Source organism: Corvus kubaryi, unplaced genomic scaffold (genome assembly GCF_017639235.1).
Source record: "Corvus kubaryi isolate FWS band 111438036 unplaced genomic scaffold, C.kubaryi_AGA036_p1.0 split3-37296, whole genome shotgun sequence".
Lineage (NCBI taxonomy): Eukaryota > Metazoa > Chordata > Aves > Passeriformes > Corvidae > Corvus > Corvus kubaryi.
In genome coordinates this window covers 2,572,639-2,590,630 of record NW_024582086.1, presented here as the reverse complement: position 1 = coordinate 2,590,630, position 17,992 = coordinate 2,572,639, and the positions used below count along the sequence as shown (strand labels likewise).

At 41.4% G+C, this 17,992-nt stretch overlaps 1 long non-coding RNA gene across 1 annotated transcript; it reads right to left on the bottom strand.

The window, feature by feature from the left end:
* Window positions 1-3,781: 3,781 nt before the first annotated feature.
* On the bottom strand, window positions 3,782-17,229 carry LOC121658400. The gene is made up of 3 exons (XR_006013945.1): window positions 16,972-17,229; window positions 15,713-15,714; window positions 3,782-3,792 (listed from the first exon to the last, which is right to left on the bottom strand). It is a non-coding gene; the product is annotated as an uncharacterized LOC121658400 (long non-coding RNA).
* Window positions 17,230-17,992: the final 763 nt, after the last annotated feature.

The following is a 17,992-nucleotide window of genomic DNA, read 5'->3' as shown; positions in this document are numbered from 1 at the left end:
CATCAGTTTCTGCCCTTTGCCTCTTGGCCTATTGCTTGGTATCACTGAGAAGGGCCTGAATCCATGCTCTTGGCACCCTCCTTTCAGATACTTGCAGATATTGATGAGGTGAGGCAGTTGAATTCTGGTATAAAACTAATTCACCTCTGCCCTTCAGTCTCAGGAATCTTGAAAGACAGTAAGATGGGTTCCTTTCTCACCGGGCACAAGGGGCTGAGGGTGCTGAAGGAGGGAGAGAGAGAGAGGAGGTGGCTTACCCCAGGTTGGCCATTATGGTAGCACAGCGAAGGGTGGCTCTAGCCAGGGGGCAGCATCAGTGGGCTGTAATGTGACCTCTTCCAGTCCAGCCCCCACACTGGGCTGTGCTCAGCGGCTGTGCTCAGCTGAGCCACCAGCACAGCCATCAGCCCGAGGCTCTGTTAGGTCTGCGTGCCCTAACTAGCTACCAGTGCCACTAGTCCCAGGGGCTATGCCCAAAAGTTTCAGGCTCCACTGGGCAGTGTCTGCTTGCTACCCCCATCGTGGTGTCTGAATTGGTCACCACTAAGTCCCTGGCTACTGGCCTGCTGACTGCAGAGCACTGTCAGTCTGCTGAGATCTGCCAGCTGAAGGATAGTAGAAGTGCTTGGCATACACCAGGACATGGAAGCAAAGGCTGTACATGCGACAGGAGGGAAAGAAGATGCAGCACTGGAAACCAGAGTCTTCTGGAGGAAACCAAACATCTCAACTGATGGTGATAATGCATGCATACTGCTGGCTGCTGTTAATAAGTAAGTCCAGTGCTCTGCTCTCTACAATGCAGAAACCCCGCGGTCCTGGCGAGGGGGGACCCCTCTGCTCTCCCAAATGCCCTTCCCTCCGATGGCGCAGCATTCACCTGGAGCTGAGCCCCTGACCCCCCAGCTACTCGCAGGCGAAGGTGGTGCGCCCTTCTCGCTCAGGAACAACTCGTTTAATTTCGCGGGGCCGGGTGTTTTGCCCATCAGCCTTTTGACTGGCGCAGCGCCCCGTGCCGCGCTCCGCCAGTGCCGCCCTCCGCCAGCTGCCCTCACTGCCAGCCCTCAGCCGGGGCTGACCCGGCTGCAGCCCGGGCAGGGGATGAGGAAACGCCGCCGTGCGGGACGAGGTGGCGGGCAAGGTCCTAGCGAGCACTGTCAGCGGGGCTCTGGGTGTCCTCAAGACAGTGAGAAGATCTTTCAGGCCAGCAGTCGGCTCTGAAAACACTGTGTGTCCTCCATGTGACAATCCCAACACACTTTCAGGTGTCATTGGTCCTGTCCTTTGAGTAGTGTGTAATGTATGTGTTTACATGCTTCTGCTGACTCAGTTCCATTAACTCTTATGGGAAAATCTTCTCCACTACCTGTCTCACACTGTTTAGGAATATGTCTTTGGGGAATACTAGGTTTTGGCTGAATCTTCCTCTCATCTTGCCACTGAACAAACTGTCTCTGGAATGTACTTTTTTTCTGGAAGGAAGAAAAACTTCAGTTATTTAATTTCTTTTCCATCTAAGAGACTTTCTCCTTATGGTATAAACCTACATAAGCTCATTTAATTAATAAATATTTCTACTGATTTAAGAGACATTACACCAGCCACAGTGAATGTATAGTATAGGCTTCCAGGTACTCCAGAGACAGTGGAAGTCTATTCAATACCACTAGCACTACAAGAGCCACTCCAGGGGTAGTACATGTGCTTTTAATGACTCTGCAGTGATTCTGGCAGGGACTATTCAGCAGCAGGAAATTAAGATATCAAGTGCCTGGCACAGCATTTGTTTGTTCAGTATCAGGACTTTGAACTGAATTATAGAAGATTGCAGGTTTTTTTAGAACTGGAATTTGCAAATGGCAGTACATTTCATCCATCAATGTTTTAAACAGCCAAGTATCTACCTTCAGAGCATCTTCTGTGGAACAGCTGTTTATACAGACAGTATTATTTGCTACCACTCCCTAACAAACAGTCTGTTTAACACAGCAAGATTGCATTTTCAGCTTACAAGGATGAAAATATTAACAACTTGTACTGCATATTGTAAAGTTTTATATCTGTTACCAAAATGGGAAAACCAAGGCAGTTTCATGAATAAGTTACAGTAAGTTATCTTGCACATTTCATTTAGCAGTTCATCAAGATTCATTTTAGTGTTTCCTTTTAGGATTTCTTTTTAGCAGTGATACAGGCACAGGAGGGAGACTAGTCACCATGTCAAGCATTTGTATCTGTTCCAACTGTTTCACCTTAGAGAAACTCCCAAAATTACAGTCCTAGTTAGTCAGAATTCCATGTATTTAATAAAAAGAATGTTTGAAATCAAGCTTTACTGATGACTGAAATAACCCATCTCTACTCCCTTGCTTGTGGCCTTATATTGGTTTCACATCTTGCACCAGCATTACCACTGTGTGTGCTCTAAGACTGTCCTTTTTCTCTCTTTTGCCTATACACTGTACTCCAGGCTTTCCTGGAACAGTCCAGGGTATTTGATTATCCTTATGTCAGTGTCCTTTCAGAATAGAGGAAGAAGGAAAAATCCACCGGCTCAAGTCTTTTTTAAGCTATCTAATAGGAGATAAACTTTGATCTGGTTAATGACATCAAAGTCTAGCCAAATTAGTTCAGGTTTGTATCATTATCAGCTACTCCTCACTGTCTGTGACCACCAGTGCTCTGCATGTGCATCCACAACGTGGCTCTCACAAAGGGGAGTAACCTACTTTACACACAGGCAAATGCATCTTTTGCATCCCTTAGTGACACATCACATTGAGCAGAGGCAAAAATATGAGGAGGCTTAGAGAAGGTGGCACAAAGCATCACTATCAGGTGCCCTTGCAGTGTTACTCAGGGCATTATGAGGACCTTTCTGTCATGGAAAATGTATTTGTGGGCTCAGAGAGAGACACCTGTATGTCATCTGTGGAGTTGTGAAGATCGTCCAGGAAATCATGATCTGGGATCTGATGAGAAGATGAAACAAAACATGGGCACTTAAAGATAGTGTTGATGTTCTTATGGGCCAGGTCTGTTCTCCATGATTTTTCTATTTTCCAATTTAAGATTCCTACTCCTACATAGTTGCAAACTACAACCAGAAGAAAAACAACCCCTTGCCACCTGAAGCACTCCCAGTCTCTTCCTATGTCTTCTGACTCACAAGGGTATCTGTGGCTCAGCTGTGCTGGTGTAAAACTGTGTGGTCCTGCTATGAACCAGAATGGGAAATCCAAACAGAGAAATTAAGTCTTTTTTCATCAAGTTAAGCTATACAAATTCTGCAACTTTGTTAAAATTTAAAAAAAAAACAAAAAGAAACAACAAAACCCCAAAACCACAAACCAAAAAAACCAACCAAAACCCCAAACCCACAAAACACAACAAAATCTAAACAAAATAGCAAAAAACAAAACAGTAGAAAAAGACAGTTAATTTTTTTTCCATAACAGCAGGAAATAAATAATGGAAGCTGGATATGTAAAGCTGGGCATACATGGGTCTTTGTGCAGAACAGAAAATATACTGTGAATATATACCGCTTCAACACTTAACACTGCTACATTATTTTAAATTACTTCTTCAGTCTGTGGTTCTGATTTATCTGAAGTCGGCAAAGTCTTTACAGCTAGTCATATAAGAATTTACTCAAATGGACATTTCAAACTATTTGGATAAAGCATTTCTGTCTGTAGGATCTCCTCTGTCCTAGAAGCATCTCCTTGCCACCTGCTGCTCTTGAGAATCTCCCTCTGATGTTCAGCTGGGTGCGTTTGTCCCAAAGACCTTTAACCTACCACAGTGCCCATGATGCCTCACTTAACCATGCAGCTGACTCAGATACTCTGTTACACTGGGATGATTAGTGTCAAGGTCAGTTATTTTTTCCTCAGAAACAGCTGGCTTAATTGCATGTGTCCTGTGACTATTACTGTGCAAACAAAAATGTGGAATAGCAAATATTCTGAGTTAGGATAAGGACAGTTAAAACGCAGAATTCTGTCAGAATTCATTATCTAGTTAGGAACCACATTTTCCACTGCAAGTTATTTCATTATCAATTCTAATCAATTTTTGAATCCTTAAAAAAGGACTTCTATGATCTTGCTGCTATGGAAACATCTTTCTACACATTCCATAGTCTAAAATCGGTGTTGGTGGAAAGGAATTGATGATTGAGAGAAATGAAGTTCCATAGCAACGTATGAAAGCTTCCGAAACTTATAGTAGGATAGAAGGCTAAAGAGCTGTAAAATGGAAATGCAGTCAATCTTATTAAAGTTTTTGCTGTCATTCAAGCAGTTTTCCTCTTAATGGCATGAATGAAGAATATATGGAGTGCTGTGGTGTGGTATGGTATGACATGGTAATGGTTATGGGTATGGTGTGGGATGGCATGCCATGGTATGGTGCAGTATGGTGAGGTATGGAAGGACCATTATACTCACAAGTTAAGTGCACAAGCCTGCCTTTACATGTAATAGTTTCCCTTGCCATATGAGACTGTGTGTTAGTAATTCACTTTTGATGAGGGTTTTCTGTCTTCTCTAGGGAATTTTTGAATCAGTCTTTAAGGTCTAATTCTCTAGTTTTTCTGTTTAAAGCATGACTTCAGTGCTTACAGGCAAGACCCCCTTTCTCATATTCTTCTATCTAGTTTGGTTATACTGTGCAAGTCAATGAAGTTTATAAAACCTTTGAGTCGCACCACCAGCCTGAAGAAGTGAAGCACGTGGGGTGAGCGATGGTTGCTGTTTAATTTTTTTTTTCTTTTTCAAAGATCTTTGCAGTTGGCTTTGAGGAGGGGAGCTGCTGCTCTGGAAGATGTATGGAGGCTGGGGAGGGGGCTGCAATGATTGACTCGGTAGAGCATGGTGCTAACAACGCTGAAGTTACGCGTTCAATCAGCCACGGGCCATTTAAGAGTTGGACTCGATGACCCGTGTGGATCCTTTCCAACTCAGAATATCCTGTGACTGTGAAGATCCCCTGAGGATGGCACGATGGATGGCTAGACGATTCTGTTCTCGCCCACGTACTTTAGGAAACCGGGAGGAGGCGGGAACGACACAGAATTTGCCCACACGGGGGTGCGCGTCAGTAGCAAGGATGAGGCGGCCGTCGGCGTGTTTCGGGAAGCCGGACACTCGCAGGTAAAACCCCGCTGTGCAGGGATTTCCGCTGACTTCACCCGGCAGTCAGTGAAAATAATCACCAGATTGCCTATATGTATTCTAGAAAGCACGGACGTAACAACTTCATGCTCGAAAAGCAGTCCCTTAAAAACACCATGTCACACCTAGAGGATTTTTACCTACAACAGGGAGGTAAAAGACCACATTTTATCACTTGGATAAAATAAAAGAAAACCAAAAAATCCAAAACCAAACCAAACCAAGAAAAAGCAACAAAAACAAACAAACAAAAAGCCAAAACAAAAAAACCAAAAAACCAAAAACCAAACAAAAAAACCCCAAAACCAACCAACCAACCAAAAAAAAAAAAAAAAAAAAAGAAGAGGGGAGGAAGGCAGCGAAGAGGCAGCCTGATTTCATTAGGAGCTAGTTTAGGGATGCCAGTCCAAGACACATCAAAGATACCCTGAAGATCTTAACTTTCATGTATGTACTGCTGCAACAAGGAAATGTTCCCTTAACAGCTAGCATAATGAGGACAATGCAGCAGCAGAGAATTAATCTGCAGAAGAGATCCTTATTGATTTCTTAAGCAAAGCAGAAAGCAGATCTTGCCAATAGCTCAATAGGCATGAAATTCTAAACAAAAAATTTGCAACAGACAGAGGAAGCCAGTCTGGAGCAACAGCATTCTGCAAAAATATTAATTATTAAAACTCATCAAAGGAAGAAGTGAAAGATATTTGAAACAGCTTGAAAATTAAGTAACATCCATCAGTTTTAAAGCTGCTGGAGGCACTTTGTGCTGTTTTCTTCTCAGCCTGAGCTTTAAATGAAGACGAAATACATGAACTTTTTTTGGGGGGGGGGGAGAGGGGGGAGAACACAAGGTCATCTTGACCTATCTCACAGATAGAGCATATTTCTAAACCCTTGATGTTTTTACCTGACCTTGAAGATAAAAGAAGAATCTCAGAAGGACCATGCAGTAGAGAACTGTTTTTAAGTTATGAGAAAAGTTTAATCGTTCTTGACTTGAGCACTTATGAATCAGGTCAGGAGGCTTAAGCTGAAAACATTGCAACAATTCCAAGGAGAGAACATCAAAGTCTCTTCCTTTTTTCTTACTAATCAGTAGATAAAGGAAAGCCTTCCATTATTTAAAAAAAAAAAACAAACTAGTGGGAGACTTAATTATTATTAATTTGAAGCCAGGAGACGAGTCATACATTCAAGAGCTTTGATAATGCAGTGGTGAATATGTAAGATGTGTATTCTTTTTGGTAAAATCTTGCTACATTCATTCAGCATGTATTGGCTGAAGCCAAGAGAAACTTTTTAGGAAGATATACTGGTAAGTGCTTTGGCTTTGCCTCTTGTTTTTAATAGACTAAAACCATGAAACCTGTAGGGAAAGAGTCGTACAAAACTATTTCATATTAAAAGATTGAGTGGCATTTCTCAGGGGTTGGTGTTGGGACCAGTGGTCTTTGAACATCCTTGGAGCCACAGAAAGTGGGATCGAGTGCACTCTCAGCAAGTTTGCCAATGACACCGAGCTGTGTGGTGTAGATGGTATGCTGGAGGAAGGGGATGTCTTCTGGAAGGACCTTGACAGGTTTGAGAGGTGGGCTTATGCTAACCTCATGAAGCTGAACAAGGCCAACTGCAAGGTGCTGCACCTGGGTCAGGGCAATCCCAAAGACAAACCCAGGCTGGGCAGAGAATGAATTGAGGGCAGCCCTGAGGAGAAGGACTTGGGGGTGCTGGTAGCTGAGAAGTTTGACATGACCCAACAATCTGCATTTCAGCTCTGAAAGCCAAATATGTCCTGGGCTTCATCGAAAGCAGCGTGGCCAGCAGGGTGAGGGAGGGGATTCTGCCCCTCTGCTCCTCTCTGGTGAGACCCCAGCTGCAGTGCTGCACCCAGCTCTGGGGCTCTCAACAAAAGAAGGAGCTGCTGGAGCAATTCCAGATGAGGGCCACAACCCCCACCATGGCAGGGGGCTGAACTAGCTTTGTAGTCTTTTCCAAAATAAACTATTCCATGATTCTGTAATGAAGATGATGATCATCTATTTTGACAGAGGAAATAAGGAAAGTCCTAGTTGTACAAGTTGATGAAGACTACATCCATGGTGTCTAATCCTGCTAGCACTTAAGTGCATCTTTGCTTCCAGTGTTTCAAACATCTCAGAGACACTCATAAAGCTGAGAGTTTATCTTTTGAATAAGAAATGAATGAGAAAAGAAACATTTTACCGATATGACAGAATTGTTTGGTTCATAGGAATCATAGCAGGATAAGCTGCTATCAGACTTAGAAATTTGACAACTTCATCTCCTACAGGTTTTCTAAATTCGTATATAGGATATTCTTTTGTTGCATTTTGAAAAAATGTCCAAATTACCATTTTCCATTTCCTATGCAACTCTCTCTGCCTCTTTTATAACAATATTGTAATTCCACCAGGCAAATGGATTGTAAAAAATGTGCTGCATAGCAGAATGCTTTTGATTTAAATGTATAGCAAGAAATTTCTGTGAAATAAAACCTGCATTAACAAACCTGGCACTTGGCCACAATTGACTCTCTTCTGGTTGCTGCAACCTGTACCACCTGCAAGGTTGTTTACTTATGGAAACAGGTGGAGCACAACTTGTGCCACTGCTGTCCTCAGGAGCCTCTGGTTCAGGTACAGAATATATAGCCTAATCTCAGCTTCACGCTGCAGATCTTTTGTGTCATTTCTACTTGTTATAGAAGGATGACTCTTACAAATGTAGTGCTGTAGCAAATTGCTCTAATACTTAGAGAGAATTCCAGTTTCTTACTTTATCTCATTTGTTCCTCAGCCTTCATACAAAAGCGTAACTGTCAGCTATGTCAGAGAAACATCCAAGTGAGGGAGTGAAGGGGTGAGGGAAGGCTACCTCGCTTCAAAACATTCCACTAACATTTATAATTAGAGTCTACTTTGAAAAAGGCAACAAAACACCTCCTTTGCTTACATCTTGAAATGAACTGTCAGTGTAATGCTATCAGAGTTGCTGCATCCTTGGTCTTCTTGGCACGTATGCAAGGAGGAGGGTACAATGCTTTCCTCCCTCATTCCTTGGACAAAGGATTAAGACTATCTGACTTTTGTGTTAAAATTTAGAAAAGCAAGTTATGATGACAGTTACTATGCATCCTAAGCACAGAGAGCAAGTGAGTATTTGATTCATTAAAGGTTCTCTGTATAGTTTTCTCTTCGATAACTTGCAAATCAAGCTTCTAATTTATTAGAAATTGACAACAAAAATGGAACATTGTAGCTTTCACAGCAGTAGAGAAGATAGGTACCATAAACAGAATTAATCAGTCATTCCATGGGGTTAATAGATCTCAAGTATGGGTGAGAACCACAATTAGAACATGTACCATGAAGAATAAAGATTTCAAAAAGATGATGTTATGAATCATTTACTTAAAAAAAGACAAAGTCAAATTAAAAGCTAGAACCAAAGAGAAACTTTATATATTACAGGCTGTTTCTTTTGCTAACAGGTGTTTTATTTCGGCAGTGATGGTATAATAAGTTACAAGTTGTTAAGCAGGGACATTGAAAACAAAATATTTTCTGTGCAGCATTTCCAGCATCAGAACCAGAGATACCTACCTAATTGCCACCTTAAAACTTTAGCTCATCTCTGTTAGAAAAATAATTCATATTTTACAGTTAGCATGCAGTTTTAACTATGGGCTGTAAAAGAAGGAACAATGCAAATAATCTGTAAAATGTCACGTACAAGAAATATTGCTGTATTTATCAAATGTTTTTGAAACCTGACTGAGAATTACATTCTGGTTTCACTGACTGTAGTCCTCCTGAAATATAACTATATATGAAGAGTTTTAAATAAAAAGCTAGTGCTTCACCTGAGAGCTGAGCTGCAGAACAGAAACTTGTAGCTGAGTCCCAGTTAGTCCTTGTCTCAGCAGGTGTGTTTGGCCCCAATCGAGAAGATGAAAATGTAGTATCTTTGCACCATTTCATGTTATTTTTGGACTTCCATAGGGTTTATTAGCCCTTGGTAAGTATGTTAATGGAAATGAATGTGGATTAGTTAGTCTATTTGCACTTTGCTAAAGGGTGAGGGTGAGAAAAGGTAATTCAGTTATTAAAGGATTTTCAGTGGAGGAAAGGGTTAATGAAGGCTGAGTGGTGTGGAGTGAAGAAGGGACTTTGAAAAGGAGTTCAGCAAAGCACTGCAGACTGTGATTCTTTAGGCAATCACTACCATGAGGCATGTTCCAAAGGAAAGACTTCTCTAAAAGAGAAAAGTAACAGGGAAATTACTCCTGTCTCCCACATCACTGCCCTTCTGATGAAAAAAAATATTAATGGTAGTTGGAGATATTTATTGCCACACAGATCATGCACTGAATCAAAGCATTACTCTGTCACATTTTTTTAAAAAACTCCACACAGACAATCTCATTGCGGTGTTTCAGAAAAGAAGGGAGCCCCTGAAGTAGCCCTTTAAGAGGCCTCTGGACAGGAGAGCTGCTTTTCCAGTCACTCCAAGTATGCCTGCCATAGGGGTCATCATCCATGACTGACTGGGTGTCTCATCTGTAGCAGATTTGTTACTGCAGGTGTTCACAGGGAGCGGGGTTGAGGAGTCTCTCATAATCAGTCAAATCAATCTAACTTAAAACCACTGGCCTCCTGAACTCAGACAGATGTACTCTCATCATCCTTGCTTTTAATGTAGGAAGAATTCTCTGCATTTGTTGCCACATCGGCATGGATCTGTGGCTGGAGACATGGGCACCTCCATATGTTCAGGTGGCATCAGGATCTAGGATCTCTGCCATAAGCACTTGACTGAGCAAGCAAAAAAGGGCAAGAGAAAGCAAAGAATAGGCACTGCTTGTAAAGGTATACAGATAGGTTGGTTTCCACTGAACCACCAATAATAGGCCATGAGAGTTTATGTAAAGACAACTACACACATTCTGCTGAGGGGTAAAGGCAGCAGTCGCCTTAAGGGGGATGTTTCCAACAGCTGTTCTCAGTTACCTGCATTCAAACAGTGATGATTTATTTTAAAATCTTCCTTGCAATCATTTCTGTCTGATAAGAAAGAAATTATCTCAGCTTTCAAATGTGTTCAAACATTCCCTACCAACTGTAATTTCTGTTTCCTAAGCTTGGATTGTTTGAGAGGGTTCCTACGTGGAGTCACCTGCCTCACGTTTTCTGTAAAGGGGCCAGGGACTTTTGCTTTCCTGCTTGCACAGCAGCTGCTGAACCCACACAGTTTACTTTCAATATACTGGGCCTTGTACTGCAGTAGTTGCACATTAGCTGATGTGATTTCTTTCCAACAGGATGCAAATGACTGCAGGCAATGTTCCAGCTTAACAACAGCTCCCTTTTTGGACCGGCTCACAGTTCATGTTCCATTTCACTTTTTAAGTACCACTGGAACTTTTGGTCCTTACCCTGCTAGGAATATAAACTAAAGGAATAGTGCATCTTTTCTTCAGGCAGTCAACCTGCCCACTGTACTGACCACTTACTTCTGCTTGTTTCCTAAGTGGCAGACACAGCCCTCTCTCACACAGCCTCTAAAATTACCTAGGAAACTACCATACATGGATCATCTCTGTGTAGAGCATCTCCATGAACCATGAAACATGGTCCCATACATTGAAACGATAACACAGAGATAAATACAGCACCGTTCAGCAACTTTACAATCTGTCTATTACTGCCTGTGTCTGTCTGTGTGCCAGTCACTTGAATTAATATCCAGTGAAAACAGACATGTACGGATTATGCTTCAGTCTGTGACTGAACAAGTTGCCACAAGCATCAAGTGGGCTGGAATTTTCCTATATAACTCTTAAATCCTTAAGCAGTAGAGGCAAAATCAATCCTTTACAATTTGTCACTCGATACTGAGTCACTCACTAAACACAAATGTTTGTAGTAACTCAGAACAATTCTAAGTCAGTCATTCATGAACGAGAATACTTGTGGCTTAGCTCCTACAGTAACAGTCTTCGTAATTTTGGCTTTTCTCCTTGTATTTCTGCAGATTTGCACTGATAATACCAGACTCACTGTGCAAATAGCAGAATGCAGGTTCTTTCTACCTTTCCCCTCAAGATGCTGCTGCTAAGACTTTCATTCTGCATGTCTTGGTTCGGCTGATACCTTTTTTCAAAGCCTTATTACTCAATATAAAACAGCACGGATGAGGTAACTATTAGATTATTGGAGTTTACTGTTGCTTATACTGCTTCAAATGGAACACTGGGAAAGGAAAACTCCTCTTTGCTAGCTACCAAACCATTCAACCCTGTTAAGATCCAGTCCTGAAAGTTGTTGAGAATTCCTCATTGAAAGTGAAACTCAGACTTGAGTGCAAGTGAACCCCAAACTTGAACAAGCCATCAAACTCAGTGAGGAGAAAGATAAACATTTGCTTGTGCTGTGCTTTATATATGTGTTTTTGTGTTTGTCTTAAATTTGGTCTTCCAAATAATGAGAATGAGAATAAAAATATGTGCACAAGGAAAGGCTGCAAGATCAGTAAACTAGTCGGTCTCTAACACGCTTTTTTTCCTAGTGGAATCACTCCTTTGTAGCAGGTCCTGTAGATTCTGAGTATTAGATCGTTCTTATTTTTATGTATCAACATATGTCTTGTTCCTGCTCACGCTATAAAAATTAGGAGCAATACTACATGCTGAAAAGGCATCCTATGTAATCCTATTGTTGTCTAAATCAACCAGTGACTCAATTAGTAACTGCATTCAGCAAAGTACAGGTCAGTATAGGATTTATCCTGACATTTGTCACTAAAATAAATAGCCTAATTTTATTCTGAGCATGCAAAGCTGAGCAAATAAAGCTAATTACCTTAGAGAGGTAGGGCATCTGGCAAAGAAGGAAACAGTGCCTGTACCAGTTTCATTTTTTCCTAGAAGAAAGTGAAAACAAGTTACTGCAAAGAGAAACACCCCCCTCCACACACAGAGAGACACATAATGCTGTGTGTGAAGTGCCCACAGCCATTTGAAGGACCATGCAGCAGAAGGTGAACAATGGTTCGCAAGGAGTAGGGGTTTCTAAACGAAGAAAATATTCTTGTTAATACTAGACAAAGTTCTCCCTAGTGATAGGCAAAGCACTGCTTGATCAGTCAAACGTTTCCTGTTACTATAGCTATCAACTCTTCTAGCCACAGTTCCAGAGAAAATTCAGGCTGTGAACACTTCTACTGGGTGAGGCCAACAGCTTCAGCCTTCTGATACGTGCAGAAACCGCTCTGGGGAAAGGCACACTTTCTTTACAAAGAATTGCCTGAGAGGCCATCTTATGGAGCAGTTATTTTATAGATCAAAGGGAAAAGACAGGAAATGTGCCAGCAATCAGAATTACTATCTTCTGAGCTATGTGGTATTCTAATGAACAGGTCAAAGAAAAATGGTTAGAATATGTCCTAAGCTGTCAGCAGCACTTATCTGAACATTATTTAAAAAACAGTAATAAAAAAGAAAAATTAAAAAAAACCAAAGCAACAAACTCACAAACAAAACAAGCAAACACAAAATAAAATAAAGAAATAAAACTTTCCAAAACAAGGACATAAGCTGAGCCACTTGAAAAAATATCAATTAGAAATTCAGGAGGAGAGGAATTCAAAACAAATTAAGAAACATTGTTTTTTAGAATAAACATAAGGGCAGCCCTACCACAGTGAAATAATATCAAATACCAGCAGTACTGTGTCAAAAATAAACACAATTTATTTTTGACAAGGGAAGTCAGTTAATAATAAGTCACAGGGAAACACAGTGAATGGAAAAAGCTGTGATGCTAATGCTTGGAGCAATGACTTAGGTTTATGAGTATTCTTGATGAACAAATATTTATTGGAGCATGAGAAATGTAAGATAAGCATTTACAAATACACAGGATTAGGATAGAATCAAACACCTTCACAAAAATATTAGTAATTAAGCTTATTAAAATAAACCCAGAACCTTACACAAAAGGATGGTACAAAATTGTGGTTTCTGCACGTCATTGTGTGGAAAAAAATCAGTCTACAAACAGACATAACGTGTGTTAAAATTAATCTAAAACAAGGGGACAAAATGCAAAAAACCCCCAAGCCCAGGAGAAGCTGGTAAAACAGTTTTCTTTGTTACCTAACTGACACCACAAGATTATAAAATACTACTTCTAGTTAAGCCAAAGAAAATCTGAATCCACTGGCTTCAGTGGGTTTTATTATAAGAAAAAGCTGCCTTGGTCTATGCAGTTATTTCCATCAGACACTGTGCAGGCCCAAAGATCTTAACACAAGGATCTAGCTCTGAGCTGGGACTATGGCCTGTGATAGTACCTGGTGGCACCCCCAATTAACCCGCTCACCACTTTGCTGGTAAGGAACTGCACTCCTGAATCCTCAGTCAGCATCACCTTCCAGGCTCTAATCTGGGACCTCTTCAACTTCAGGTTTCCGCACACCCTCCCCAAGCTACAGTTTAATTTTTGCATAATCTTATATTGAGATTTGGATTCTGAAGTTCAGCTGCCTATTCACTGTGTTTGGCCATGTCCAAGGTCCTCTGTTTCCCACTTCTGGCGGAAAGAACCTGTTTACAAGAATCCCAGAAAACTGAAACCCTCAGGTTCACACCTAAACCCTTCAGAATGCCTCAGTCCCATACACACAAACAAGCTGATGGTGAGCTTTCTTAGCATTTCTAGACACATAGAGTCATAGAATGGTTTGGGTTGGAAGGGACTTTAAACACCATTTAGTTCCAACACCCCTGCCATGGGCAGAGACAACTTCCAGTAGATGAGATTTCTCACAGCCCCATCCAGCCTGGATTTGGACACTTCCAGGGATGGGGCATCCACAGCTTCTCTGTTCCAGCACCTTGCCACCCTCACGGTAAAGAATTTCTTCCTAGTATCTAACCTAAGCTTACCCTCTTTCCACTTGAAGCCATTCATTCTTGTCTTGTCACTACATGGTCTTGTGAAAAGTCTCTCTCCAGCCTTTTTGTAGGCCCCTTTAGGTATTGGAAGGTGCTGTAATTTCTCCCTGGAGCTTTCTCATCTCCAGGTGCACCCCAACCCAGGTGCAGCACCTTGCACGTGGCTTTGTTGAAGTTTATGACATTTGGACAGGCCCCTCTCTCAAGCCTGTCCAGGTCCTTCTGGATGGCTTCCCTTTCTCTCCAGCATGTTGACTGTACCGCACAGCTCGATGTCATCAGCAAACTTGCTGAGGGTGCACTGGCTGTGTCACCAACAAAGATACCAATGCCCATCCCCAAGGAATGCTACTCATCACTGGTCTCCACTCAGACGTTGAGGCAGTGATCACAACTCTTGGAATGCAACCATTCAGCCAATTCCTTACCCACCAAGTGTAACATCCATCAACTCCAGCTTAGAGACAAGGATGTCACGCGGAAGAGTGTAAAATGCTTTGCACCACTCCAAGGTAGAGGATATCAATCACTCTTCCTTCATCCATAACTGCTGTAACTCCACAGTAGAATGCCACCAAATTTTTCAGGCATGATCTGCTTTTCAGCAAAGCCATGCTGGCTTCATTGGTTTCACTTCAAAAAGAAAGTGAAAACCATTAGAATGACTCTAAACTTCTTATAGCACAGTGTTCTTCCTTACAGCTGAACTGTTTGCTTCTAAGAACCAGAATTCCCTTCTCTCTACCAACACTGAGATGATAAAAATTGTCAAAGAAGGCAAATAATCTGGCTCCTTCCTTTTTATAACAGTGCATTTCTCTTCTCCTCAGGTGATTGATACAGGGTGCTTACGGGCCTCTTCCACAATTTTCTGCTAGTGAACATGTGTTCTTCAGAACCAGTTAACTTGTTCTTTTCCAGCACATATTTTGTGATAGTGAACAGAAGTCAACAGGTTTTTATTACTAGTCTTATGCCAACAGCCCTGTGCAGTTTTACTGTAATATCACAGTGTGAAGGTGAAGCAGATGAAATGGGACCATAGCTGAAAAGTTTTTTATAAAGCAGTATGCAGTGGTTCTCTTTGTAAAAGCAATTCAGACCTGTACTGATGCAACTAAAAGCAAGCTCTTGCTTACAAGCAAGACATTTCAATGATAAACCTTTTGTTAGTCTCTGTATAGCGGCAAAAGGATTATTTAATTTTTTTGCCAGTACAGCTACATTTAACTGAGCTATGTTCAGCTATAGGGGTAAGTAATCTTCCCAGATTCCTTAATCTGCATCATTCATGGCAGCAAAACCTTTTCAATGCTGATCACACTGAAAGCACAGGCAATCTCATGAGCGGGCTATTTCTATTTTGACTATGTTTCCACGTTGCAGCAGTGGTAAGAGCAACACTCTGTATTCACTCTGTGGATTCTGCATGGTTTAGCTTATGTATGCAATATACAGAAATCCAAGGAAAAAACATTGAAGGAACAGCTATGCTATAGTCTTCATAGTAACATATCTCAAAATAAGTTGATGTATGGGGAACACTGATTGTAACATCTGCACGAGTAAATGCAGATGGCTAGAAAAATTTGTGACTAAGCCAACTGTCCACGTGTAATTTCTTATTTCTGTTTGATATCTCACTGATGCAGATCTTAAATTTTTTTAAGAAAGCCAAGCCCACAGAAAACCAAAACAAAAAGCTGGAATAAAGTCATTACTTTCTTCAAAGTGAAGCTTTTTAATAAGTCTGTAATAAATTACCAGTGAGTACAACTAGCATAAAGGCTAGGCTGACAAAAAAGCAAAATCTGACTACATAACATATTAACTAAGGTGCAGCCTCCCCTTTGTACATTCACATACTCGAGCATACAAAGGACCAAAGGGCCAATGTAAACATGAAGATTAATTAAAAAGACTCCTGCTGCATTCTTCCTTCATTTGATATGCTGAGGCTAATTGCAGACTGGGGCAGATCGCCTGTGCCAAGCACAAAACTCACTGTTTCCCTTTCCAATGCCTTTGAAAACAAGGCATTTTTATTTCTACAACAAATTGTTTGTACAGCTTTGAACTGTGCAGGCTCTTAATAAATGTATTTTATTTTAATGCAGTCTGAAGCATCAGATTATGAGTAGCTGTTTATTCAGAAGAAATTATACATTATTTAAACACCTTGTGAGCCATCTAGTGTTCCCGTCCGTGTAATTTTCTTCAGCTCTATTTAGCTGGTGTTGTCAAAACTATGGATCTTTACTGCAGCATGGACAAGGAATGTGATGAAAGAAGCATATCTATGAGGTGAAAAACACCATAGGAAAAGGGACTGGATTTCAGCATTTGTCATGCTGTCAGCACTGGGGAGAAACAGGGTTGTGATATAACCATGCACTTCTTGATGAAGAATATATCAGAAAAGACATTTCAAAACAGGTAAAAATGTTGTACTCTATTTCAGTGAGATTAAGCAAAGCTGGTATGCAAGACAGCCTATGAGATACAAAGGACACTGCTGGGTTTCAGTTCCAGCTCAGCTGTGCCACCTTGGGCAATTATTTCTATGCATATTCCTCTACCATATTTTATCTATCTGTATTGTGAACTCCACAGGACAGACCTTTTCCCCCACTAGTTTCAAGACAGGTATCTGTGAAAATGGGCCACATTTTTAGCACAGCGTAGGAATATTCTAAAGCAGCAATTACCATTAATCACACCAGCTTTAATATGTCCATAGGAGAAGTGTTGCTGCCTGCTTCGAGCGGCCCTTCCCCCTCCCTGGTCAAACAAGCCAGGACTTGTCCCTGCCACGTGCTCTGAACGCATTTGTTCCAAGCGCGGACAAAGCCAAATGTAACTCAGACTCTTTAGCAGTGTCTCATTGGCCGGTCACCCCGGGTCCGCCCCCAGTCCTCCCCTTTCCCCTTCTCAGGGTAAAAGAAGGACCCAAGAAGGGGCCTGCTCTCTTCGGCTTGCATCCCTTCTGCGAACATCTGTGTGTCTCTGTCTCTTATTGAAAGCAGGACTGTAGCTTAAGCTGAGACCTATATTTCTCCCTCTTTGCTTCTGCTGGTGGTATCAGCTTTGCAGCTACCATTTGCCGCTTTCAGAGCTACTGAAATTCTGGATTGCCCGTGCTACCTCTCTAGGCTGCCCGAGGCTTTCTAAGGCATTCAACTACAAGAGCTAGCCGGTAAAAAGCTGTGAGTACTTCCACAGAGAAGGACCTAAATCTTGGGAAAAAGTATTCAACAAAGGCTGAGAAATAGTGTCTCTTTGGAGAAAGAAATTTTAAACAAAAATCAAGGTATTAAAACCAGGTTCCCAAAGCTTTAAAAGAAGGCTTGCAGCTTCAAATAACATCTTCATTCAACAAAATGTGCTTAATTATTAATAATTGTTATCAGGAGTGTTGCTGCTGTCCTGTACAAGTGTTTGCAGAAATTAGCTTCAGCAAGGTTTACCTTGGCATGTTATTAGTGCCCACATGCACTGCGCTGCTAGAGCATACTAAAAGTTGAGTATGTCTCCAGCTACCTGAGAAACACTTCAAAGCCTGAAAGTGTGCACCCTCCTCTGTTGTGCTGTAACCAGGATAAGACTCTTCAGTTTTACAGCTTACTTTCTATAACATTTATCTTGTAATTCTGACATCTGTGAAGGAGGTAGTGTAATGCAGCATATCTGTCCATGGTTTACTGTTTTGCAGGTCTTTCAAGATGGAATATCTGTTACTTGAGTAAGTGAAATACACTTCACACCTTCACAAAATTATTATTTCTCTTGCTTAGTGTGTATTTCAACATTTCGAGGTTGAGTAGGGTTCCTCCTC